General features: G+C 42.8%; 1 protein-coding gene and 1 long non-coding RNA gene across 7 annotated transcripts in view; one reads left to right on the top strand and one right to left on the bottom strand.

The window, feature by feature from the left end:
- The window catches only part of LOC147030315 (uncharacterized), a 119,356-nt gene extending 114,327 nt beyond the window's left edge, over positions 1 to 5,029 (bottom strand). For 4 of the 6 annotated variants that reach the window (XM_085874237.1, XM_085874231.1, XM_085874236.1 and 1 more), the window contains exon 1: positions 4,684 to 4,854. The gene's annotated coding sequence lies outside the window, so the exon portion shown is untranslated. The other 2 variants (XM_085874232.1, XM_085874235.1) reach the window with 2 other exon arrangements.
- LOC147030312 (uncharacterized) overlaps positions 1 to 26,431 on the top strand; it is a 421,339-nt gene that overhangs the window by 124,831 nt on the left and 270,077 nt on the right. Inside the window, exon 6 of the long non-coding RNA XR_015056307.1 lies at positions 19,690 to 19,781. This is a non-coding gene — a long non-coding RNA (uncharacterized LOC147030312). The remainder of the gene's footprint in view (positions 1 to 19,689; positions 19,782 to 26,431) is intronic.

Here is a 26,431-nt window from a genome sequence, read left to right as displayed (position 1 = left end):
GTTTCAATCTTCCTTGTTATTCTATGCAGAATCATTTTGATGAGACGGTATGAATCGTAATTAAAGCTCCACCGCACGTCTGCCTTCCCTTCCTCTCACTCCACACTGTCTTCCTTTCCCCCACCCCTCCTAGCTCCTCACCCCTCCTCACTCCCCTCCCTCCTCTCTCCTTTCCCCTCCACCTCTTCACTCTCACCACTCTCTCTCCCCCACCCCGTCTCCCTCTTCCCTCCTCTTTTTCTCCCTCCCCCCTTTAGTATTACCGTCAGCGAAGTGATGGGTGGTATTTGCTCGTTAGCAATAAGATAGAGAGGATTTTCCAGAGTTAGAGAGATCCTTAATGAAGACTAGGAATAGGACGGGTCCGAGAACTCTGCTTTGGGAAACTCCAGCCTTAATAGGGAGAGCAGATGAGAGGATTCCATTGATTGTCACATGTTGGCTAAGAGCGTCGAGGAAGTCAGTCAGCCGAGAGTGGAGTTGGCCTTGGATGCCATGGGAAGTGAGTTTGGAGAGCAAGACAGGATGCCAGACTGTATCAAAAGCTCAAGATATGTCTAGGGAGATAGCCCTGATCTCATGTTTGATATTGAGGGGCTCAATCCATTGTTGGGTGAGTAGAAGCATCATGTCCAAGGTAGAGTGACCAGGTCTCAATCGGAATTGATGATCTGAGATGAGGCTGTTGGAGGAAAGGAAGGATTTTATGTCAACTGCGATGACAGGCCCGTAGAATCAGCTTCACCGTGGGAGATTTCAATGATGTTGAAGGCCTTGGATTCCACGACGTTAAGCCGAGCAAAGTGTGAGGCAGGGGCACTGCAGCCGAGAGAGGAGAGCTTGTACTCCATTAAGCTGCGGATGAAGGCCTTGTTGGTAGTTAAGAGTTCAAGTGTGCCAAGGAAGAATTTGGGGTGTGCCCAGACACAGCAGCTCTTGACATTGACTGGTGTTATTAAAATATGCCACACACATCTTTGAATTGGGGGAATTATCTTGTCCTTTTTGTTAGTAATACTATACAGTGCTGTACTGTAATTTGAGAAGTGCTTTGTGGATGTGTTTGTTTGACTTCTACACACTACTGAACTGTTGGATGGAATGAGTTTGTCCATACAGGTTCCTTGTAAGGGAACATATTATTATGAACGGAATGGGTTGAAAACTTGTGGGTTTAATCAAGAAATGCACAGGTACGTTTAGGGCGTAAAAAAAACTGTGCATTGGGGGGGGGTTCAGGCTTGTGGTCAGCGGCACAGCAGTCCCACCCTCGACCCCCCCCCCCTCCTCCAACAAATGATGCTACCCAGCAGCCTTGTGCTGCATACAAAAGAAGAAGGGATGGGGAGGACCCCAATTCTCTCTATGTACAGTACATGTGGATGTGTCGCCGCTCCCGGTCATACTAAAATAAGTCAACTCTATATATAATTTCCCAAATGACCCTTAACAGATATGTATTTGATCATCGATTAGCCCAAAGCTGACAAGGAATCATCCATTATATCCACAAATATGGCGGAAATGTTGGTCCATCACCACACCTCCCCCATTTGCTGTTTCCCTTCCTTATCCTTTCTCATTTCTCCTTCCAAACTTTTTTCTCTTCTCTCCCCAACACCACTTCCACCACACTCTCCTCTCACCCTCTCTTCAAATCCTCCTTTCAATTCAGCCCCACCTCTCTCTCTCTCTCTCTCTCTCTCTCTCTCTCTCTCTCTCTCTCTCTCTCTCTCTCTCTCTCTCTCTCTCTCTCTCTCTCTCTCTCTCTCTCTCTCTCTCTCTCTCTCTCGTCTGTAAAAATGGATGCATGGCCATTATTAATGTGGAATAAACCCTGAGTCGTTGCATTCATTCCATGTACCTTGGTGTTCAGGCTTTACAACTGGTACTCTGACCACAATTGGGGGTGTAAAAGTCAGAGCATCTGCTTTGAGTCTCGGAGGTAGAGGGTTCGTCGAACCTTTGAGTCTGGGAGGTTTGTGGTTTGAACCCGAGCTGAATCATACCAAAGTGTTTAAAAATGGTATGTTGTGCTTATTTGCTCGATGCACAGCATTTAAAAGGGACAGATTATGAACAACCAGCCATGGGTTGGCAATGCAGACAACGTGGGGCCTTGTGAACGCACTCCTGTGTTGAAGTTCCTTGTCAGGGAACATATTATTATTATTATTATTATTAATATTATTATTATTATTACTTTTACAGGATTATTATTACTACTATTACAAATGTTTGTTAATATTGTAAAAGGCTGTTTTGCAATGTTAACTAAAAGAAGATGACAGCATTTGCATATTTCGGCCATTTCAACAATGAGTCACTTTTTGGACTTGTTTTCTGCCTCGCAGGGGTTATTTGTGCTTGCTGAGCCAGCATCTCTGCTTTACATCAAATTACTGCAATGGTTTGTCAGTTGTATTGTCTGCACCACAAAGCTGCTGCCAGAGATGCTTATTGTTTCATTGACGTCATGTTTGCATGACGTCACCATCGACGTGGAATGTGCTTCAGGGCCCTGTGTGCTTGTCGGGAACATAATATGCTATTGTAAATCAGATGTAATGAAAGCACAAGAGGGTATCTATGGATTCTAGACACAAACGGGTGGGTGGTATGGGGTGGGAGAAATTTAAATTGAGAAAAGGAAGCGGGAGCTTGGGGTCGGGGTGTGTAATGAGTGGGGGGAGAGAAAGGAAATAACTTTGGGAGGAGATGTGCATAATAGAGTAGGCATGTAAAGGGGAGCGAATGGGGGTGAGAGGGGGAAGGAGAGAGAGAGAGAGAGAGAGAGAGAGAGAGAGAGAGAGAGAGAGAGAGAGAGAGAGAGAGAGAGAGAGAGAGAGAGAGAGAGAGAGAGAGAGAGAGAGATAGAGAGAGAGAGGATGGATAGAGAAGGGGAAGGAGAGAGATGGGGAGAAGGGGAGGGAGAATAGAGAATAGAGAGAAGAGAGAAGAGAAGAGAGTTGGGCGAAGGAGGAGACTTAAGCCCAAAAGGTTGCTTCACCCTCCATCCCGTGGTCAAGAGAAGTGAAGAGGTAGAGGGGTGGCGTGGTATCAATCTTCGGGCATATTTGTATCTATACTAATAAAAGACAGTGTGTGTGTGTCCGTGCGTGCGTGTCAGTGTGTCTCCTCCATAACTCTAAAACCATAAAACCTCGTAGCCTGAAACTTTGCATGCAAACTAAAAAAACTCCAAGGAAGTGTAAAAGTGAAAATTGGGTGTTTGGGTTAATTAAAACGCCCCTTTTGAAGATAATTAATGGCCTTATTTAATTATATCCTTTATTTGGCACATTGCTGGACATCCTCGGACTCCTCGCTCACTCCTTGTTTAGGATTTGTAGTGCAGTTTTGGGCGAGCTCATGAACATGGTCAAGTCAGGTATGGAAGCATGCGCCAGAGCAGCGCGTCGCTGCTTCCACTTTCCGCCAGTACTCCAAGGACCTCCGTCTGGCCACCCCACAGGCAGATGCCTGGCCTGATTTTAGGATATCATAATGAGATATTTAACTTGGTTATGGAAAGATTTTGTATTCGGCCCAAAGGTGAGTGTTGCCGTTCCCACACACAGCCGCCTTGTAAGCCCTGTTTTTTCCTCGTTAAAGTAACTATTTCGCAGGAGATCCAGTATTGCCTTCTTTTGCATTTTGTCTGGCAATGGGGACAACATCATGCACAGCAACAAGTAGGAAATCCTATCAAAAGAGGTTTACAGCTGAAAGGAGACCCCGTTGTAGTCACTCAAACCAAGACCAGATGTTGTGAAGACCTTGTTGACAAGATCAGGTTTGTTATTTAAAAAATGAAGTCCAGTGTTGACCCCTGCAAGTCATCAGAGCATTTGCAACATGAAATCAGGCTGACCATCTGGTGGAAGTTTAAAGTGTCAGAAATGGTGACGAGGCGGTCAGCGAGCCGGCCGTGGAAAGGGCTGGAGAATGGATAAGAGCAACAGTAAAATCACGCACGCCGATAACGGCTAAGTAGTTATGGGGAAAAGTTTGAACTAAGTCTAAAACTGATTGGTAATCATCAAATAACTTAACACAACAATTAGGTGGTCTGTACATACAACCATGAAGAATTTCACCACAATCTGTATTTATTTATAACCACAATAGTTCAAGATCAACACGTTCTCAAATTTTGAGACATGGATAAGGGTGAAGATAATTGACAGCAGCAATTAGGACACCGCCACTATGCCTATTAAGGTCTCTTCTAAAGACACGAAAATCAGGATTAGAAAGTACAGTATTTCACCATCATACACAGTTTCATCCGACCAGGTCTCTCTGTAACAAAAGCCAAATCTAGATTGTTCAACGCCAGTTCAGATTGGAAAAGTAAGAGTTTGTTGACAAGACTTCTCGCATTAAACAGAATGCCTTTAATTCCAGAAGTGTGGCTGGCGAGTTTCCCTGGGAGACAGTTGAGCTCATCGAGATGTTTGTTACCGGAAACCCCTGCTGGGGTGAATGTGTACACGCATCATCAGGGATGAGGAGTGCAGCCAAAAACAGTTGCAGCCGAATACAAAAATGCTTTAATAACCGGAATTCAAGAGGCAAAAAAAACCCGCAGGTGCAGCGGGGTATTTATATAGTATTAAACTAAACACCTTAAGGCATCAGTAATAAAAGAGTATGTAATGCATAAAGATAAGTGCTTACTTGGAAGGTGAATGAAGGGGGAAAACAAGGTAAGAAGGTGCGCCAGTATTTCAGTGACGCGGTACGTGTCCGGCGCTGGTACGACGGACCTGCAATAAATGGACAGTTGTCACAAAAAGCAGAAACAGGACCCTCGTAGAGGAAGAGAAAATCCTGCTGATCGCTCCACCCCACTCCCACCTCGTCGACTCCGGCTGTTCTAAGAAACACCATTTCCTGTAAAACGGCATTTTGGGGGCGCATTTCAAAGCAAGCTCGTTGCCCTGTCGCCTTATTAGTGTTAATAAAGCTTGTTTACGAAGCAAGTCGAGGCATCAGCGCTTGTTTGCCTGATACTGACATGTCAGGACTGTCGGCTTCTCTCCTCAACACCTGCGTTTCACCTTTCTCCCTCGTATTTTGTTACACCTTTGTTTAACAAATTTTAGACATTAATCAGATTCGATACATCGGGAATTGATTTGATTATAATCATGTGATGGGTATAGGGGTTAGGTTGAGGGGTGGTAGAGTGGTGTACGGTATTACAGTACGAGGGTAGGGGGGTGCATTCGGGAGCATGGTGGTAGAGAGGTGCATTAGAGTCAGTTGAAGGGTCGAGTGGTGTATTATCGGGTAGTGAATGGAAAAGATGGGTGTATTAAGCTCTATTGTGGGAGATGGGCCTCATGCCCGAAACGTCACTTGACCTTCTTAGCGGTTGCAGTTAGCATACCTCTAAATATTCGGTTGAGCTGTATATTTGTATATTTGGTGTATATACAGTATATATGTATATTTGGTGACCTGAACCAATGGACTCTAAGTCTCTATTCTAGTCCTAATAAAGACTGGTAGTCCTTATGGGTCCGTTTCACTGAACGATGGTGCGTCCACCTTGGGCTTGTCCTTGTCCTTGTACTTGCACGCTCGTTCGATCCACTTGGCATCTGGAGATGTTTTTCGAGAATAGTGAAATAATAACTTGCACAATATCACGTGTTCTGTGTGTTGTCTACTCACAAGGGTGTTTTATCTTTTCTAACCATATTGAAGATCCTCTTAGAATGATGGAACTCATGCTGGTTTTCTCTTTAAATAATGGTTCGTGTGACCTTGATGCGAATCAGGACTTCGCCAACTGTTTGTGCAGTCACAAAACCTCTCTCCTCATCAGTTGTCACATTATTACGGAACAAAGAAACTGTGACAACCAGACGAGTAAATCTGAATTGGATTTTCATGATATACATAATATGTATTGCATACTTGCCCGTATTTTTTGTGGATAATACAGGGTGGCCTGAAAGTCACTTTACCCCTTCCCAGTGAAGCATTGTTCTCGAACTTTTTTTTAATATACAGGTTTTATTGTATAGTACTTACAATAATTAATTTGTCATTGTATTTGTATGTGCTCCATCATTCTTCTGAGTCAGTGTTTCCGCATACCATAGCGGGTGAGTGGTTGAGGGCAGAGGGGAAGGGACGGAGGGAAGTGCGAGAAATTTATCAGGGGTAAAGTAACTTTCGGGCTACCCTGTATTGTCAGACATGCAGTGGAGGGGTTAAGGGGCCATTTATTTATTACAGGGGGGAGGAGGGGCGGGTGAAGGGAGGAGGAGATAAATTGAGGAAACAAGGATGAAAGGTGGGGAGAGAAGAAAGAATCATTGGAAGGAGGAAAATAGGAAGGAACGGAAAGGTGCATTTCTGGCACATACTGCGTGGAAAAAGGGAAGAGGAGTAGAACGAGTAATAGTAGGAGGAGGAGGGGTGATTCTGCTATATTTATACTTATAATGCATATGATTATCAAGGAGATTCTTGGTGTTGGAGTGCACGATTACAGAGTTTGGTCCATGGAGACATCTAAGACTAAACATCATGACAATGTTTTTGATAGTTAAATATTATTACCCCGTGCATGTGATGCGCAAAGTGGGTTTAAGCAATTCATTCACTTTGTCTCTCTATATGTCCTGTCAACAGACGTCTGTTTGTGATCGAGGAACTACTTCATTGAAATTGAATTTTATATTTTGAACACTGTAGAACACGAATCGAAACATGAATCGGAACATTAATCAGAACTTGAATCTGCAGTTTTGCTGTACCTTGCCTCTGAATTTGGCAAATTTGTATGTAATCTCGTCCCGATCACGCATGAGCATAGATGGGTAAGAGAATTCTTACTCTGTCTGCCTGTCTCACAATCAAACAAAATCGAAAATCATTTCAAACAGGAAACTTACTGTTTACATTTCTTACTTGCTTTACTTGAAACTTACATTCCAAACTTTAAAAAGGGTCGTCATAAAGGACACAAACAACAGGCACGGATAACTAATGTAACGGGTTAAATAAGGTGGTGTATCGCCTTTTTGGTACTTTAAAAAAACCTTCCGTTTGGCAGTACTTGGACAAAATATTACGCCATTTTGCATCATCTCGACCAATCAAATTTGCCACTTGCTCTCTCAGCGTTGGGGAATATTGAGATTCAGATAAAATGTCAGCTCAGAGGAAATATAGATCATTCTTGGAAACGCAAGAAGCAAGCTTTTAAAAGACCCTTCCCATGTCCTTTTTTCTCAAGACTGTGTGTGATTGGGTGTTCTATGAACTCTCTTAAGTTTTTTTTTTTTACATTTGGCAGAAGAGGATGTAGTTCTTAATTACAACCAACTGGTGAAAAACTAAGTGTGACAAGTTAACCATAAATATACCTCTGGTTACCTGCTTTATATATATATGACACACATCATGTCACGCCATAAAATGCCAAAGTACTAAGTATCACATTAGCAACATTTTGATATCTTCGGTTTCGAACAAGCTTTCCTACAATCCATTGCATACTCGCCAGGATTTATATCTAAAATATTGAGGCTCATGGAAGGGCAATATAACTCAGGGTAAAAAGGCAAGGAACTGACATTGGGATTCAACAAACAGGGTATGAACAAAGAAGAAAGACAGAGGAGGGGAAGGAACACAGTAACCTGCAAGTAAGAGGATTGGGTGAGGTACGGATAATGGGGGTATAAAATATAGCGAGTAGGGATGAGGAGGACATTAGATGCTGGTGCACCCACTGCTTGATGACCTGTAGGGTAAAGAGTGGGATTGAACAGCAGTCAGTTCAACAAATGGGAGAAAAGAAGAACAAGACAGTGGAGGTGTACTAAAAGCTGGATTTGTGGAGCTTAACCAGGAGAGGTTTACAGAAAGGATGTGCATGACATGGAGAGGTGCTGAGAAAGCAGCGGGAGTTAGACCGGAAGAGAGGTGGTCAAGACGGTGCACGACAGATAATAATAATAATAAGATTGGAAAAACACAGAAGCCTGTTGCCAATGTGAGAACAACAGGCCTTTTCAGTCTTTCATGGAAGATTACAATGATATTGAGAGCTTTAGATTATGCTAATTCCAGGAGAGACAGATGTGATGCTCAATTTCCAGCCCATAGGAGAGAGCAGCCGTCCACTAAACTATGAACAAAGGCCTTGTAGGCTGTGAGTAGTTCAGATTTATCAAGGAATAAATTGAAATGATGGAGGATGATCAGTCTATTGCTGGATTTGGATGCCATTTTTGCAATATGGTCACTCTAAGATAGATCACGGCTAATGGTGAGGCCTAAAAATTCAAGAGACCGAACCTATTCCAGTGGCTGATCATGGAAATAGAATGGCTAGTTTGATAAGCCTTCTGGAGCGAGAGGGTGAAACTTTGAGATTTGCCAGGAAGGAAACACATCTTGCATTTGTTGGACCAAATCGAATCAATTCCAGATCAGGAGAGAGTGATGCAGCTGTGTGCCTGTCAGTGGAATGAGAAATTGACTTAATGAGTGGAGGAAGTCAGAAAACCAGGTATGAATGTGGCCTTGTATGCCACAGCCAGCAAGCTTTCCAAGCAGAGCAGGATGCCATACTGTGTCGGATGCCCGATCTATGTTCAGGGAGATGGTCCTCATGTCTTGTTGGATATTTAGCACCTCTGACAATTGCTGAGAGAGGAGGAGCACATGTGCATATAGTATTAAACAGTGCAGAGTCATATGCAAAAAAGAAGACGTGAGGGTTGTTCCAGAGCATCAGAAAGGTTGTTGATGGATATGAGGAACAAGACTGGACCCAATATGCTGCCGTTAGGAAACTGAAGTCTCTTCTGGCCAAGTAGAAGAGAGGGTTTCATTGACAGCTGCGCATTGACATCATGAGTGGAGGAAGTCAGATAACCTAGTATGAATGTGGCCTTGTTTGCTGTAGCCAACAAGAACAGGATGCCGTGCTGTATCGAATGCCTGAGATATGTCCAGTGATACAAGTCCTTATGTCTTGTTTGAGATTTTGTGCCTCTGACCATTCCTGAGACATGAGCAGCAACATGTGCATCGTCGAGTAACCAGGAATGAATCCTAACTTATGGTTAGACATCAGACTGTTTGAAACGGGAAATATTTGACATCGGCAGCAAAGAGGAATTCCATGACTTTGCTTATTAATTGGAAGTAGACTTACTGACCTATATTTGAGAAGATATTTTTCCACCATTCTTATGAATGGGGTGATGGAGATGGACTTGCAGGTAGATGTGAGGTGGCCAACAGAGAGGGACAGGTTGAAGAGTGCAGAGAGAAGAAGCAAGGACAGCAAAACAGGATTTGAGTGCCATCTGGGCCAGTTTTTTTTTTATGAATAGTCAAGGCTGGACAGAACCTTCTCCACTTTGTGGGGATGAAAGATGCAGAGTTGAGAAATAAGTGAGAATTGGGTGCAGGGGCAAAGCTGTTAACAGATGGACAGACCAGGAAGGCTTAGTTACATAAGGTTTGGAGGCAAGCAGTGAATATACATCGAGATAAGCACTGAATAGAGACATTCTGCCTTGTCTCAAGTGGAGTCTGAGGTGAGACCGCTTGAAGTGAATGAAGGGATTGAGAGGGAGCTTACACCACAGTGGGACTCGGCAATGCACCACCAGGAGACTTGTTGGATAATTTGTCCTTGATATTAGGAAGATGTTGTATTCTGGCTTGTCTATAGACAGACTTACACTTATTGTGAGCCTTACAGAGTGACGTAATGTGGCTCACAGTCGGGTTAATCTTCCATGTTGAGGATTATAGCTGCTTGATTGCAACTGCCTCACCACATAATTTGGTGTACCAATGCCAAGGTGGATTGATAGGATGGCCAAAGATGGGATGGGATAAACCAGTGCATAAGAAAGAGTAGATTCTTGTGGAAGTATTCCCAGGTGGAATCAATATCAGGTGCTGTGGATATGGTGGTCCAATCATTTTGTGAGAGGGCGGATTGAAGTCTCTGCCAGTTGGCTGGTGAAAACAGCCATCTTTTCTGGTGTTGATGTTGCTCTCTAACAATACCCAGATCAATATGAGTTTTGACAAAAAGCGGTCAAAGGAGCCGAAATGGGCAGAGGAGGAACAGGAAACATGAGGTGGAGGTGAATGAAGAGATTAAGAGGGAGCATACAAAAGAGTGAAAAATTTTGATAACCATGAGGTCCAGGAGGGAGGGTGTACCAGTTGCAGAAATCTGGGTTGGTTAAAGCTTCAGATTGGGTCAGACCCACAGAATTTACTGTTCATACAACAAGTGATGCCAAGTGGATGACAGGTGACAAACCAATTTACCTGATGTCCTGCTGTGAACAAGACTTCACGTTACAGCTTTGGCTTCAAAACGAGATGCATTCGGGAGATTGGTTTTAAAACGATCTGAGTGCCATCGAGAGATTAGTTTCTGACCAGAATAATGTGGGGAGACAGGGTGGGGGTACCCTCAAAGCCATGTCAAAATGGGAGACTTCACAGGTGTGGGATGGATATATAGATGACCTGGAGCGAAGAGAGTTCAGAAAACGCAGGGCCTCCGATAGGTGCCCGCAGCCGCAGGGAGCCACCCACAAAGAGGGGTCTTCCACATCAGCTTGCAAGACATTCAAAGCATCTTGAAAATCCAGTTATGCAACATCGGTGTTTACAATATCACAAGCAATGCATTCCTCCCGGCTGCCAATCGCTTCATTGGGTTTAATCAAAAGGCGTCATGTTGCACTTCACAAACATCTTGCACATCTACACTATCTGTAAATCTCAATGATAAAAAGTACAGTGAAACACACAAAAAAACGAACCTTTTATAGCACAGAATTTTTTTTTGTCATGGAGGTTGTTGTTGTTGTTGTTTTATCCATTCTAAGGTGGTGGGAGGTTTCATAAATTTCTCAATGTAATTATCCTATCATTCACGGACCGGTGCTTGTGTGTTTGTTTGTGTGTTTGTTTGTGTGTTTGTTTGTGGGTTTGTTTATTTGTTTGTTGGTGGGTTTGTGTGTTTGTTTGTGGATTTGTTTGTTTTGGGGTTTGTGTGTTTGTGGGTTTGTTTGCTTGTTCAGCTACTCCTCCTACAGTTCTAGCCCAATTACAACCAGACTTGCTACATGGAATCAGCATGAACCCAATTAATGGGTGGCAGTGTTTTTATCTTTCCCGGTTTTCCTATACAGAGCTGTCACTTGCCTATACACCGCCCAAATAAAGATGAGCATCAGATGAACGTGTTGCATGCTTGGAGCAAGAACGCCAGTTGGGCGGGTACGATGCTAGTGATTTTATTTTTCGATCCATACGGAGTGTTTTGTTAGCTGATTCAGCCTTTCGACTGAAGGTGATTTGGGCAGCAATTTGTAATTTGTTTAGGGCACAATCCACAAGAGATAATTCACGTATCCCCCCTTTCTCACCGGCAGTTTCGTCTGTATTGGGTGTCACATGAGAACGGTGTCTATATTTGTTTACCCCGCGAGTGTTTGTATTTTGTTTTATGGTTTTTTTTTTTTGTTATATTGACGAATTACACCATATAATATTTCAAAATAATTATCTTTTTGAGCACTTTACAGAATGATGTGACATTGACTTTGTTCTGTTTTTGAGTTATTGCATTTGACCGCTAATCACAGGAATTAGTTATTTTTGTCTGTTCAGTGCATACTACACCTGTGCCCAGTTTGTTGGTGATCTCCAGGTCAGTTTCTGAGATATAAAGATTTTCAAATGTTCATATTTTCGGTCATTGTGTGTGTTTTTAGGGTCAAGTTTTTCATGTGGTATCCCAGTGGGACCTGACAGTCAATTTCTAAGTCAGATTTAATTAGTCACGCAGGTAAATGTCTTTTTCTGAACTCATTGCATTCAATGTGAAAATGTCACTTTTGACAACATTTTCTGGGAAAACGTGACATCACAGAGAAAGAATAATATAAAGGATACTTTTGATGAGCATTAATTCATAGAATCGAATGCAAAAAACCCACTTCTTTCTCTGATGATTCATCCCAGAGTTTTAGTTAGAAGCGCTATTTCTCACACTTTGATGACCTTGACCTTGACATTTGACTTAGGTCATTGTTGGCCACATACCACACTTTGGTTGACCCATGCTAGTCTCCTACCAAGTTTGATAACAATCGGTCCAAACATCACGGACATGAACCCATAATGGTGTGGAAAGACGGATACCCACAGAGACAGATGAGAGAGCTGCTCATTCTAACATTTCGCTGACCCCCTTTGGGGGCGAGGCATGAATCGATTCTTCACCTGAAGATGCCACTATATTATTGGCCCTCCGATAGAAAGGGCCCCCAACGTGAGGTTTTGCACGTATGACCACCCACATACCTAGCGGAGGCTCTGAGAAAAGGTTATGGAATAAACCCGAAGTTGTTTAACCGATTCCCTCAATCAGGAAGATTAAACACCCAGCATGGAGCACGCCGGTATGATGATGGTGAGTGAAGATGGGTTTAGGTGTAAAGTTTGGTTTTTGAGTGTTGTTTTTAAAAAGCAATTCTCTCTCGGAGTGCATATGTTCCCCTTTTGCTGTTGTGCGGTCACTTCATTGACTTGAGGAATGTTGGGGAACCTGGAAATAGGAAGGAGAGAAAAAGAAGAAAGCAAAAATAGAAACAGGGCAGCTGTTCAAACTTGATTTTTATTGCTTGAAGGGTATAGAGTGTCCCTAGGTCAGGAAAATACAATCAATCAAAGAGGTCTACCACCAGTAATACTTAACAGCACCAATTATTCCCACCTTCTAGTGGGTTTGGATGAGAAAGGTTTTTGCCCAAGTCTTTCACGATCAGGATTAGTCATCCTGCCTTTCGACTGAAGGTGATTTGGGCAGCAATTTGTAAATTGTTTAGGGCACAAGAGATAACTCACAGAGTCTTTGGGAAGAACACCGTTGGATCCTTTACGTCCATCAACTAATCTTTAACGCCGGCTTAATGTCCATCCGAGGGACGGTGCACTTTGAGATTCAACGCCCTGCCGGAGAAGCACCAATCTGACATTTTATAGTCAGGTCGGGAATCAAACCCAGGCTGTACAGTGCAAATGTAAATGTACCACGTATGTGTGTGTGTGTGTGTGTGTGTGTGTGTGTGTGTGTGTGTGTGTGTGTGTGTGTGTGTGTGTGTGTGTGTGTGTGTGTGTGTGTGTGTGTATAGACGCACACACACTGATGTAGTGTCGACACATCTTTGATCACGCAGTAATGGTCCACCATCTCGTGGAAAGCCTTCTCAGAAGAGTGGAGGCTGTTATCTGGTGGTGCAGACATAATCTGGTGCAGAACGTCAGTGTTGCCAGTTTCTTGACTCGGGTTATTCTGGGTGGTTTGCCATTGCCCAGGAATAGTTAGGGTTTGGGCAGGAATTAATAATCTTTCCGGATGTCGGTGATAGCTCACGTACTCTTCGCGATGAACACCGTGGGATCTTTAACCTCCACCAACTTATGCTGGCATACAGGATGCCAGTTTAATGTCTATCTGAGGGACAGCACAAATATTAATGAATCGCCCTGCCTGTGAACACCAGGATGACAGTGTTCGCTGTGCCGAAATTCGAACCCAGGCGACACAGCTGAGGAGGCGAGTGTGCATACTTGTAGGTCACCCTGCCAGCCGTATAATATAAAAAAATATATTTTTTAGACATATATATATATATATATATATATATATATATAATATAATATAATATAATATGTAACATATTAGACAAAATGAAATGTGATGATGGTACTGATGGGTCTACAGGAGATGACTGTTCATAACAAGTAATAATAGGATTGGGATGTCACCAATGTGCTTCAAAGATGTGTAAAATTATGGGAAAGCGAATAATATGAGGATGAGGCACGACACAACGATGGTCCACAAGGGCTTTTATACATTTCCCCGATTTTTCTCGGATCTGCACTTCCCCAGTATAAAATTTCAGATTCTTCTCGATCATCCTTCCGAGATGGCTCTGCAGTTCCCTCTAGTGGGTTTCGTTCACCTGTACTTGTGTAACGACAAGGAATAGAAAAATACTGTCATCACCTGTTGGACTGAGAGAGATGGCAATTTTTCTAGTGTAGTAATTAACAAAAAAAAATAATAATAATAAATAATAATAATAAAGAATAACTACAGGTGCGCTTCATAACTGAGAGCAGTTATGACAGGGAACCAAGTCGCCCCGCTTCGCGACAAGCCCGCTTCGATTGGACACCTGACCCACGATGAGTTCTTTATCAAATCAAATTCAGAATGGGTAGTTGATCACGTTTGAAATTTTTCATTCATCAGATAAGGTTTTTTTTTAATATATCTAATGTGGCTGCGAGATCATGCAATCGACGATGTTCAAATCTTCAACTAATCTTCAAAAAAAATTATTTCTGAAACCGCTTAACCTATCCATGCGATACTGTACGAATATGATCCACCACCCTTGATGCATATATTTTGATAATGATGACATCATCAATGTATGTGGTGTGGCAGCCACATTGGTTGAAAGGGAAATATTAAAAATTTATTTATCTGAAACCGATGAACCTGTCGAAGTGAGACTCTGCAGTTGTAATCTAATACCCTTGCTGCATATATGGTTCTAATAAATTATTGTACACTACATGGCCAAAAGTATGTGGACACCTGCTTATCAAACATCTAATTCCAAAATCATGTGCATTAATATGGAGTTGGACCCCCCCCCCCTTTGCTCCTATAACAGCCTCCACTCTTCTGGGAAGACTTTCCATGAGATTGTGGACCATTACTGCGGGGATTGGCTTCCATTCAGCCACAAGAGCACGAGTAACGTTGGGCACTGATGTTGAGCAATTAGGTCTGGCTCACAATCGGCATTCCAATTCATCCCAAAGGTGTTCGATGGGGTTGAGGTCAGGGTTCCGTTCAGGCCAGTCAAGTTCTTCCACACCGATCTCAACAAACTATTTCTCTATGACCCTCGCTTTGTGCATGGAGGCATTGTCATGCTGAAAGAGGAAAGGGTCTTCCCCAAACTGTTGCCACAAAGTTGGAAGTACATAATCTTCTGGAATGTCATTGTATGCTGCAGCATTAAGATTTCCCTTAAATGGAACTAAGGGGCCAATCGCAAATCATGAAAAACAGCCCGAGACCATTATTCCTCCTCCACCCAACTTTACAGTTGGCACTATGCATTCATGCAGGTGGCGTTCTCTTGGCATCCACCAAACCCAGATTCGTCTATTGGACTGCCAGATGGTGAAGCATGATTCATCACTCCAGAGAAAGCGTTTCCACTGCTCCAGAGTCCAATGGTGGTGAGCTTTACACCACTCCAGGCGACGCTTGGCATTGCACATGGTGATCTTAGGCTTGTGTGCGGATGCTCGGCCATGGAAACCCATTTAATGAAGCTCTCGATGAACAGTGCTTGCGCTGACGTTGCTTCCATAGTCAGTTTGGAACTTGGTAGTGGTGTTGCAACCGACGACAGACGATTTTTCCACACTACGTGCTTCAGCACTTGGCAGCCCCATTCTGCGTGCTTGTGTGGCCAACACTTCGTGGCTGAGCTGGTGTTACTCCTAGATGTTTCCACTTCACAGGAACAGCACTTACAGTTGACCAAGGCAGCTCTTGCAAGGCAGAAATTTGATGAACTGACTTGTTGGAAAGGTGGCATCCTATGACGGTGCCACGTTTAAAGTCACAGAGCTCTTCAGTACGGCCCATTCTTCTGCCAGTGTTTGTTTGTGGTGATTGCATGGCTGTGTGCTTGATTTTATACACCTGTCAGCAATAGGTATGGCTTAAATAGCTGAATCCACTAATTAGAAGGAGTGTCCACATACTTTTGTCCATGTAGTGTATCAGTGATGTGGTTTGGCAGCTACATTGGTTTCAAGGAAAATATTACAAAATTATATCATGGAAACTGCTGTAGTAATCGATATGACACTTTGCAGTTATGATCCACTATGCTTGCTCCATGTAATGTGATATGTTTCACATCAATCTGTTAAGTGGTTTCGGAGAAGAAGCATTTTAAAGGATCCGTTTTCAAATTAATATGGCTGCCAAATCACGTGATGTATGACCTCAAAAATTTACACTCTCTGTACGATTATGTAGAGGATCACGTGTAGGAAGTTTCGTGTTGATTGGATAGGTTTTGTTTTTCTACCCAATATGGCTGCCAAACCTCATGACCCATGACATCACCATTTCAACACTATATGCAACAATGGTGTTAGATGATACTTGGAAAGTTTCACCTCGACAGGATAAGTGGTCCCAGAGAGAACATTAATTCATATTTTCTTTCAATCCAAAATGGCTGTCACACCATGTGGCCAATGATGTTTTATTGATCAAACTTTAATCACCATGCCTTGTGGATGATATTTGTGAATTTTTGCATTGATTGGTTGGGCGGTTTGAGAGAAGATGTTTTTTTAAAAATGATTTTGGGTAAATCATGTCTGGTGTTGGCTTAATGGTTTGGTGGTGGGCTTAGGATCCAAGGATCCTGAGTTGCAAATCCCACTTGGCTGCTGAGTTAATACCAGGAGGGGTTGACTGCCTGTCATCCTTCCGAGGTCAGCAAAATGAGTGCCAGCTTGCTGGTATACTGTGTCGGAGTGGCGACCCATCCAGGATTGTGCCCCAATAGCCAAGGAGACTGCTGAAGCAGCACCAACGCTCTGCACAGAGTATGGTCCCAATGGATAGATGGATGGGTAAATCCAACATGGCTGCCAGACCATGTGATCTATGACATCATATTTATCAAATTTTATTCAGTCTGGTTCGTCAATCATTTGTGTGCATTTTCCCTTGATATAATTTATTTATTTATTGTGTTTGATCCAAGATGGCTGCCATACCACGGGACCTAAAATGTCACAAATATCATTAAAATATTCTCCATGGGGGGTTGCTCCTATCATGAAAATTTTGTGTCAATCGGACAAGTGGCTGCTGAGAAAAAAAACGAAGTTACAGAAAATATTACAGCAAAAAAGGGACGAATAATAATTATAAAACATAGAGGCAATACCCCTGGGCGCTTACCTGGTAGCGGCTGGATAAGATAACCATGGAACCAGTGGTAGGCATGGATGAGCCACAAAATATGCAATTGAGAAGAAATTAAATACCGATGGACTTTATTTAATGCTGTGAACAAACTTTGATACATCACGGGTGATAAAGATTATGGTCAAGTTTCGTCGAAATTGTGTTTGTGGTTTCAGAGAAGAAAGCAAATACATATATTGGGGGGCAACCCCCCCACCCCACCCCCCGTCGAACCCCTTCGACCCCAATTTTTTTCAATGTCATGAACAAACTTTTGTACATCACGGGTGATGAAGGTGGTGGTCAAGTTTTATCGGAATTGTGTGTGTAGTTTCTGAGAAGAAAGGAAATGCATATTTGGGGGGGGGCAGCCCCCCCCGGTAGACCACCTTGGACCCCGATTTTTTTTTAATGGTGGGAACAATCTTTGGTACATCATGGGTGATGAAGGTTGTGGTCAAGTTTCGGAGATTGTGTGTGTAGTTTCTGAGAAGAAAGGAAATGCATATTTGGGGGGGGGCAGCCCCCCCGGTAGACCACTTTGGACCCCGATTTTTTTTTAATGGTGGGAACAATCTTTGGTACATCATGGGTGATGAAGGTTGTGGTCAAGTTTCGGAGATTGTGTGTGTAGTTTCGGAGTAGAAAGCAAAAACATTTTTTTTGGGGGGGGGGTTAAACACCCTTTACACCCCTTACACCCATTAAACCCCTTCCTTTAGACCACGATTTTCTAATGTCATGAACAAACTTTAGTACATCATGGGTGATAAAGGTTGTAGGCTAGTTTCATTGAAATCGTATGTGTAGTTTCAGAGAAGTTTCCAATATGGTTGTCAAACTATGTGACTTGTGATGTCATCTTTGTGACCGTGTTGTTTCTCATGGATAGGCGGTCATAGCTGTTAAGTTTTGCCTCAATCTGTTCAGCCATTTCAGAGAAGATTTTTGAAGGTTTAAAAAAAAAAAAAACAATATGGCTGCCGAATCACGTAAATGATGATGTCTTCAATTTATTTTCTGTGGACTAATTTATCCTGAGATGACCTTCAAAAATTTTCATACTGATCGGATATAATGTTCTACATATGCAACTATGACGTCATAATGAAGGCATCTATGACATCATAATAATCATACATATTCCCCTTGAGCAGTACTTGCCATGTGCCAAGTTTCAATTTTTTCCTTGGTGTGGTTTCAGAAATAGAGGTTCAAAGTTTTTCCGTTTTCCAATATGGCTGCCACACCACGTGACCTATGACGTCTTAATTTCCATTAAAACATTCGACATGAGTAGTCACTCCAATGGTGGAAATTTCATCTCAATCTGACAAGAGGTTGCGAAAAAAACACAAAGTTCTGTGCAGACAAACAAACAAACAAACAGACAAACCGACCCAAATACAATACCCTCACCTCTGACGAGTCTAACAACAGGTAAATTTCTGATTCAAATATGCAGTTTGTTTTCACCACACGGGATAAAACAATGCATGGTGCGAATGAACACGGACTAAACATTTTTCATAACCTATTGATTGATATTCATTATTTGGCTCCCTATTTATTTACTTCTGAACAACACAAAAATAATGTCAAAACACTTTCATGACATCATCAATTTGCTCCTGATGATGTCAGTTCCCAGCACATAACAGACCTGTACAATGAAGGCTCACCTTATACAATTTGCACAAACCCATGCAGGCTTTGTGAAAACCACAGTGAATCAGTTCATGACAGGACATTGATGTCTCAGGTAGGGTGGTCCACACTGGTGTCCATCTGTCATCTTTCCAATTCCTTCCCCAATCAGCCAGGTTTGGCAGGACTGAACTGGGCAACAAGGCTTGTCCCGAGATGTAGCCTCCGAGGAAGGTAGTTCTCTTGACGTGTTCACAATGTGCAGCCTGGTTCGGAGGTATTGTTACGAATCTGGAAGCCATGAGCACACAACATACAGGTCCTATAGCTCAGTTATTTCGATAAGTAAATGTGGATAGATAGTGAATTATAAAGGCTGTTGCCGCTGTAAAGGGACATTTGGACCGACGGAAGCTCGGTGACCGTCCGCTCGAGTCACGCACGGTTCGAGCATGCTACTGGCTCATTCTGCTCGAGCTCCACCGAGGGAGAATTTCCCCGGTAGTTTGGTTGACGTGGGTATTTAGGTAAATTGAAATAGGCAATCGACCCTATCACACACGGTCGACCTATTGGCGATCTTCGGTCTGATAAGGGACCCCTTGGCTCCGGAGTTATCTGGGGTGACGACCTATAAATTCCGGGTGTTCGCTCCACGTAGCGGTCGTGCTCGCAGCCGATACCCGGCCTGCAACAGTATGTTTCCGATGGACCTGAAGCTTTGTGCAATAAGTGTTTGACATGCTTCATTGACTCGGCTTGATGAACACGTGTGGCTTTCTACATACAGAAGTACAAGAAATCGTTAAATTTCTTCCAGATCCTTGTCTGAGACTGCCTGTGGATTTGTTGATAGATTACAGAACACTGGTGTTACAGCTGAAAATGCCTTCCATGTGTCATATGTTGATTTCTTGCCTCGTCCACAGAAGGCTGACGGTGTCACACCCAGTGAAGGCCTGGAAGAATGACAATGCAGTGCAAATGTTGGAGCTCAAGTTGCTGGCAATGACATGTACAGGTATTTACTATAAATGCTTCCCCACTCCAAACGCAATCTATAGTTCTTGAAGATTGAGTTTAGTCATGTTGGAGACACAAAGAATGACAATATCTGAATCAACAGTTCTTATCATCACTCGGCTGTGTCCTTTCCAAACTGAATGTGAATCAAGATTCGTGTATCACCCTCTTCATGATTGCATGGTGAAAGTCCATCCTTGTCAAAAACAGTGGCACTGATGACGTCTTCATTAAATGTATTTACAAGTTTTTGCCTTCAAGAACCAAGGCTTTCACATTCTTTGCCAACAACAAAAAGAGTTCCACTTTGTTTTCATCCCTTCGTCAGAAGCTCTGCCAATTTCCAGGAAGCATTCTATGGCCAACAACTCGTCGACGCATACCATGTCCACACATTTCTTTCATACTTTGCTTTTGACGGTTGGGTGAATATCTGTCTCATACAAGATAGAGACGTTTAAGAAATTGGTGATTGTGACACAATATAAGTGATGAAAACATTTCTGGCATAATCCTCAAATGTTTTGCACTTTCCAGGAGGCAGCATGTTGACTATTTACCACTCCATCCATTATCTTGGCATACACTTCAGGTGGCTGAACTGGTGTATCCTTCTCTAGATACTGGAGGAGAGCTGATTTGTCAGGTCTGTCCTTCTCTAGACACTGGAGGAGAGCTGATTTGTCTGGTCTGTCCTTCTCTAGACACTGGAGGAGAGCTGATTTGTCTGATCTGTCCTCTAGACACTGGAGGAGAGCTGATTTGACTGGTCTGTCCTTCTCTAGACACTGGAGGAGAGCTGATTTGTCTGGTCTGTCCTTCTCTAGACACTGGAGGGGAGCTGATTTGTCTGGTCTGTCCTTCTCTAGACACTGGAGGAGAGCTGATTTGTCTGGTCTGTCCTTCTCTAGACACCGGAGGAGAGCTGATTTGTCTGGTCTGTCCTTCTATAGACACCGGAGGAGAGCTGATTTGTCTGGTCTGTCCTTCTCTAGACACTGGAGGAGAGCTGATTTGTCTGGTCTGTCCTTCTCTAGACACCGGAGGAGAGCTGATTTGTCTGGTCTGTCCTTCTCTAGACACCGGAGGAGAGCTGATTTGTCTGGTCTGTCCTTCTCTAGACACTGGAGGAGAGCTGATTTGTCTGGTCTGTCCTTCTCTAGACACTGGAGGAGAGCTGATTTGTCTGGTCTGTCCTTCTCTAGACACCGGAGGAGAGCTGATTTGTCTGGTCTGTCCTTCTCTAGACACCGGAGGAGAGCTGATTTGTCTGGTCTGTCCTTCTCTAGACACTGGAGGAGAGCTGATTTGTCTGGTCTGTCCTTCTCTAGACACTGGAGGAGAGCTGATTTGTCTGGTCTGTCCTTCTCTAGACACTGGAGGAGAGCTGATTTGTCTGGTCTGTCCTCCTCTCGACACTGGAGGAGAGCTGATTTGTCTGGTGTGTCCTTCTCTAGACACTGGAGGAGAGCTGATTTGTGACCGATACGAAGTTTTCTTCCTGAAAATAAAAACGGTGGACATGCTTGATTCTCATGCTTAAATAATTCCCTCAAGTTCCCTTCTTTGGACTGACATGATATATCCATAGGGACCATACTCTGTACAGAGTATCAGTGCTGCCAAAGCAGACTCCTCGGCTATTAGGCACAATCCTTGACAGGTCGCCACTCCAACGCAGGCCACTTGAATGGCTCACTCATGCCAGCAAGCTGGTACTCATTTTGTTGACCGCGGAAGGATGACATGCTGAGTCAACCCCACCTGGTATTAAGTCAACAGCCAAGCAGGATTTTAACTCAGAACCTTAGGATCCTAAGCCCACCACCCTAACTATTAAGCCAATACCAGGCACAGTAGAAGAGTCACAAACCAAATATGTCACAAACATATGCGCAGAAAAAATTGCCAAATTGTAAACAAACATGAACCCAACAAACCTGAAAATGTATCCCTAACTCACCTTGCAAGGCATTTCCAAAAATAGGTGCAAATGGAAGATGCTGCACAGGAAAATGAAACGGCAACAAATACAGCCCCAACAATTGCAAAAATGACAAAATAGATTTATAAAAAGAAATATCAACAAATATACACCAACAACTGGGAGAACGACAAAAGAGCAGGAAAATACAAAAAATAATTGGACCGAGTGGGGATAGACAAAGAAGGCTCATTGGAATATCTAAGAAGAGGTCAGCTCAACTGGGACAGAGAATAAATCATAATAAATGTCCAAGATCAAGGACACTACACCAATAAGTGTGAAAACAGGCTGCAGTCATTCTTAAAAGATAAGATTTGCTGTTGGACTTTGGACCCAAGTTTTTGAGATGGGGTCCAAAATTGAAGAAGGTTGTTTCTGTGTGTTGTGTCTGTAATTGGTTTAGAACAGTCCTTCAAAATATGCTGCACGTATTCATCATACTGTGACTTTCCTATCCGGTGGGAATTATTGACAGATTCCATGACAATGTCTGGCATGATACACTACATGTCCACAAGTATTCTGACACCCCTTCTAATTTGTGGATTTGGATACTTCAGCCACACCCATTGCTGTCAGGGGTATAAAATTGAGCACACAGCCATGCAAACTCCACACAAACATTAGCAGTAGAATGGGCTGCACTGAAAAGCTCAGTGAATTTCAACTTGGCAAGGTCATTGGATGCCACCTTTCCAACAAGTCAGTTCATCAAATTTCTGCCCTGCTAGAGCTGCCCCGGTCAAGTGCAAGTGCTGTAATTGTGAAGTGGAAACGTCTCGGACCAACAACAGCTCAGACACGAAGTGGTAGGCAACACAAGCTCAAATAACGGAACCGCTGGGTGCTGAAGCGTGTAGTAGGGAGAAATCGTCTGTCGGTTGCAACACCACTACCAAGTTCCAAACTGACTCTGGAAGCAGCGTCAGCACAAACACTGTTGGTCGAGAGCTTCATGAAATGGGTTTCCATTACATATCCGAGCAGCCGCACACAAGCCTAAGATCACCATGTGCAATGCCAAGCGTCAGCTGGAGTGGTGTAAAGCTCACCACCATTGGACTCTGAAGAAATGAAAACACGTTCTCTGGAGTGATTAATCACGCTTCACCATATGGCAGTCCAACGGACTAATCTGGGTTTGGCAGATGCCAGGAGAACGCCACCTGCTGGAATGCTTAGTGCCAACTGTAAAGTTTGGTGGAGGAGGAATAATGGTCTAGGGCTGTTTTTCATGGTTCGGTCTAGTCCCCTTAGTTCCAGTGAAGGGAAATATTAACACTACAGCATACAATGACATTCCAGATGAATCTGTGCTTCTAACTTTGTGGCAACAGTTTGGGGAAGGCCCTTTCCTGTTACAGCATGACAATGCCCCGGAGCAAAAAGCGAGGTCCACACAGAAATGGTTTGTTGAGATCGGTGTGGAAGAACTTCACAGAGCCCTGACCTCAACCCCATCAAACATCTTTGGGATGAATTGGAACGCCAACTGTGAGCCAGACCTAATCGCCCAACATCATTTCCCAACCTCACGAATGCTCTTGTGGCTGAATGGAAGCAAATCCCTGCAGTAATGTTCCAACATCGACTGGAAAGCCTTCCCAGAAGAGTGGAGGCTGTTATGGCAGCAAAGGGGGATCCAACTCCATATTAATGGCCATTATTTTGGAATGAGATGTTGGATGAGCAGATGTCCACATACTTTTGGCCATGTAGTGTATCTTTGTTGTCCAAAATCAGTACATCCATACTGTCCTCCAATAATGCATTTCCCATTTCCTCGATGTGCTAGATATAACTATGTATGCTATATACCCTTCCAAACCAGGTGTTGTCTCAATGTATGCAGGTTCTGCTTACTATAAGATTATCAAATTATGTGCTACCTATTATGAACTCGATTATATAATTTGATTGTTGAAACATCTTTCAACTTTACAATTTATTAAATACTCTTCTGGTTTTGTTCATTTGCAAAGATATCCGTCATGCATTTCAAAAAGCAATTATATCCTCTCACTTACACTATGCCAGGCGGGTCTTGCTTTTATTTGAAACGACATATCATAAAGTACTTATACACCAATTTTATTGCTTCTATCACGATTTGAACAATTCCTCTAAAATATGACGGTTATCCGCTGGACTACATTGAAGGCCAAGATAGAGGGAGACTTAGACAAACAATGAGTGTGGAGAGGAATGGAGGCAGGAGTGAATGCATGGGGTGGACAATATGGATACAGAAGGAAACTCCAAGGAAGGAAAACTGGAAATTTGGAAGGAGGGATTAGGGTTGGGAGGGGTGGTGGTGAGGGTGGTTAAGAGGGTAAAAAAGATCATGGTTTTGGATTAGAGACAATCTGAGATGGTGGTTCTCTCCAGGTCTTGAAGACCTGGAGAGAATAATGAGATGGAAGAGAATGTGGAAGTTGGTTCCACAGGTGGGGAAAAGAGGAACAAATGAGTGTAGGTGAGCAGTGATCCTGGAATGAGTTAGTTTCACCAGAAGCGAGTTGATGGTAGACTGTGTGACCCCTGAAGAAACCTGGGGGTGGGGGGGGGGTGCAGGGGTAAGCATGGAAAGAGCAGAGGGTGCAAGACCAGAAAGGAAGCAGTGGAAGATAGAGACCACTGACCTGTTTGTGATGGTGACATTATAGGCCCATAGACTGAGCTTCATTATGGAAGATTCCAATAATCTTGAAGATCTTGGTCAAGCTGAGCAAAATGTGAGGCAGGTGAGCTGCGGATGAAAGGTGTTGTTGGTGGATAGGAGTTCACATGTGTCAAGGAAGGACTTTACATGATGGAGGATGCCCAGTCGGCGGCTGGCTTTGGAGGCAACATTGAAATGTGGTTTGCCAAAAAAAGTTTATGGCTGACAGTGAAACCGTGGAGTTTGAATGACTGAATGAATGATATCGTGCTATATATCATTTTTAAAAGTCCAGAACTTTTTGAGATATCATGCTATATATCCTTTTTAGCCATATCTCTCAATGGTGAAGAATTACTTTATAAATTCTAGTAGTCGGATCCAGATCTTTACCAAAATCGAAACAATTCTTCCTTGTCACACACCCAAACTGTCCACAAAATTTAATCCGGATCCGTCCACAACTTTTTGAGATATCTTGTACACAAACAGACAAACAAACAAAGAAGAAGTTGCGCAGATCACTATACTTGCGAAATCCATAAAACAAATTAGACGTCATAAATAATTGGTGGTTGAATCCAATGACCAAATATGCAAATCTTCTTCAAATTTCAAGTCAATCAAATGAAAATTGACAATTTTAGAATTTTGGCCTATGTTGACCTCAAAAATAATTGGTGGTTGAATTCAGTGAGCTGATATAAAAATCTTGTTCAAAACTCAAGTCAGTCGGATGAAAATTGGGATTTTAGAAATACCACCTAAGTTGTTAGCCTTTGGCCTATGGTCACCTTTTGGTCAATGTTTATCTCAAAAATAATTGGCTCATTGATTTCAGTAAACTGAAATGTGTATCCTCTTCAAATTTCAAGTCAATTGGATGAAAATTGAGGATTTTAGAAATACTACCTTAGTTGTTGACCTTGGATCTCTGCTGACTTTTTGGTCTAAGCTGACCTCAAAAATAATTGCATGGTTGAATTCATTGACATGAAATATATATCCTCTTCAAATTTAAAGTCAATCAGATAAAAATTGACAATTTTAGAAATCCAGCCTTTGTTAACCTCAAAAATAATTGGTGGTTGAATTCAGTGACCTGAAATTAAAATCCTCTTCAAATTTAAAGTCAAAATAGTTGTTAACCTTTGGCCTCTGTTGACCTTTTATTCGATGTCTACCTCAAAAATAATTGGCGAGTTGAATTCAGTGACATTAAATATAAATCATCTTCGAATTTCAAGTCAATCGGATGAAAATTGAGGATTTTAGAAATACCACCCAAGTTGTTGACCTTTGACCTATGTTGACCATTTGACCTCAAAAACAATAGGCTTCTTCCTTATGGCAAACTCTACCATACGGTGAAGCTTCGTGAAGATCTGTTTAAAATTGTGACCTGTAAGTGACAAACAAACAAACAGACAGACAGACAGACAGACAGACAGACAGACAGACAGACAGACAGACAGACAGACAGACAGACAGAATAACAAAATCGATTGACCAATATACTTGAAAAAATTTCGATTTTGCAAGTAACAAACAGACAGAAAGGGGTGAAAACATAACCTCCTTCACCTTCGGTGGCGGAGGTAATTGGAGAGAAATGTGTTTTCCAATGAAAACCAACAATCAAAAGTTAAATTATATCGGTCGAAAGTTTAGGTGGCTCAAGAGGAAAATAGAGGACAAAAAAGCGTCCGGTTTCGTATCAAAAACGACAAAGAAGCAGAAAACCGAACTGCCCTCTATAAAACTGGACAAATGGCCACGCTACCTGTGAACCTCTTATTAATACTCGAACCAACAAGCTTCCCATGCTCGCCTCGAATAGGTGTGTTTGATCTCGGCAGGCAGCCAATCGAACTTTCCTGATTATTATTTTTATCAATACCAAAGGGCACAACGTTATGAGTGATAACATCAGGATTGCTTTGGACCAAAGGTTTGTGGTTGTGCACAAGGTCAGTTCCAACATATGCCTACTGGTTAT

The sequence above is a fragment of the Eptatretus burgeri genome, chromosome 3, assembly GCF_056783735.1.
Source record: "Eptatretus burgeri isolate ZD-2024b chromosome 3, Ebu_testis_v1, whole genome shotgun sequence".
NCBI classification, from domain to species: domain Eukaryota; kingdom Metazoa; phylum Chordata; class Myxini; order Myxiniformes; family Myxinidae; genus Eptatretus; species Eptatretus burgeri.
The sequence above is the reverse complement of the archived record's forward strand: the minus strand, read 5'-3'. Positions and strand labels throughout refer to the sequence as shown.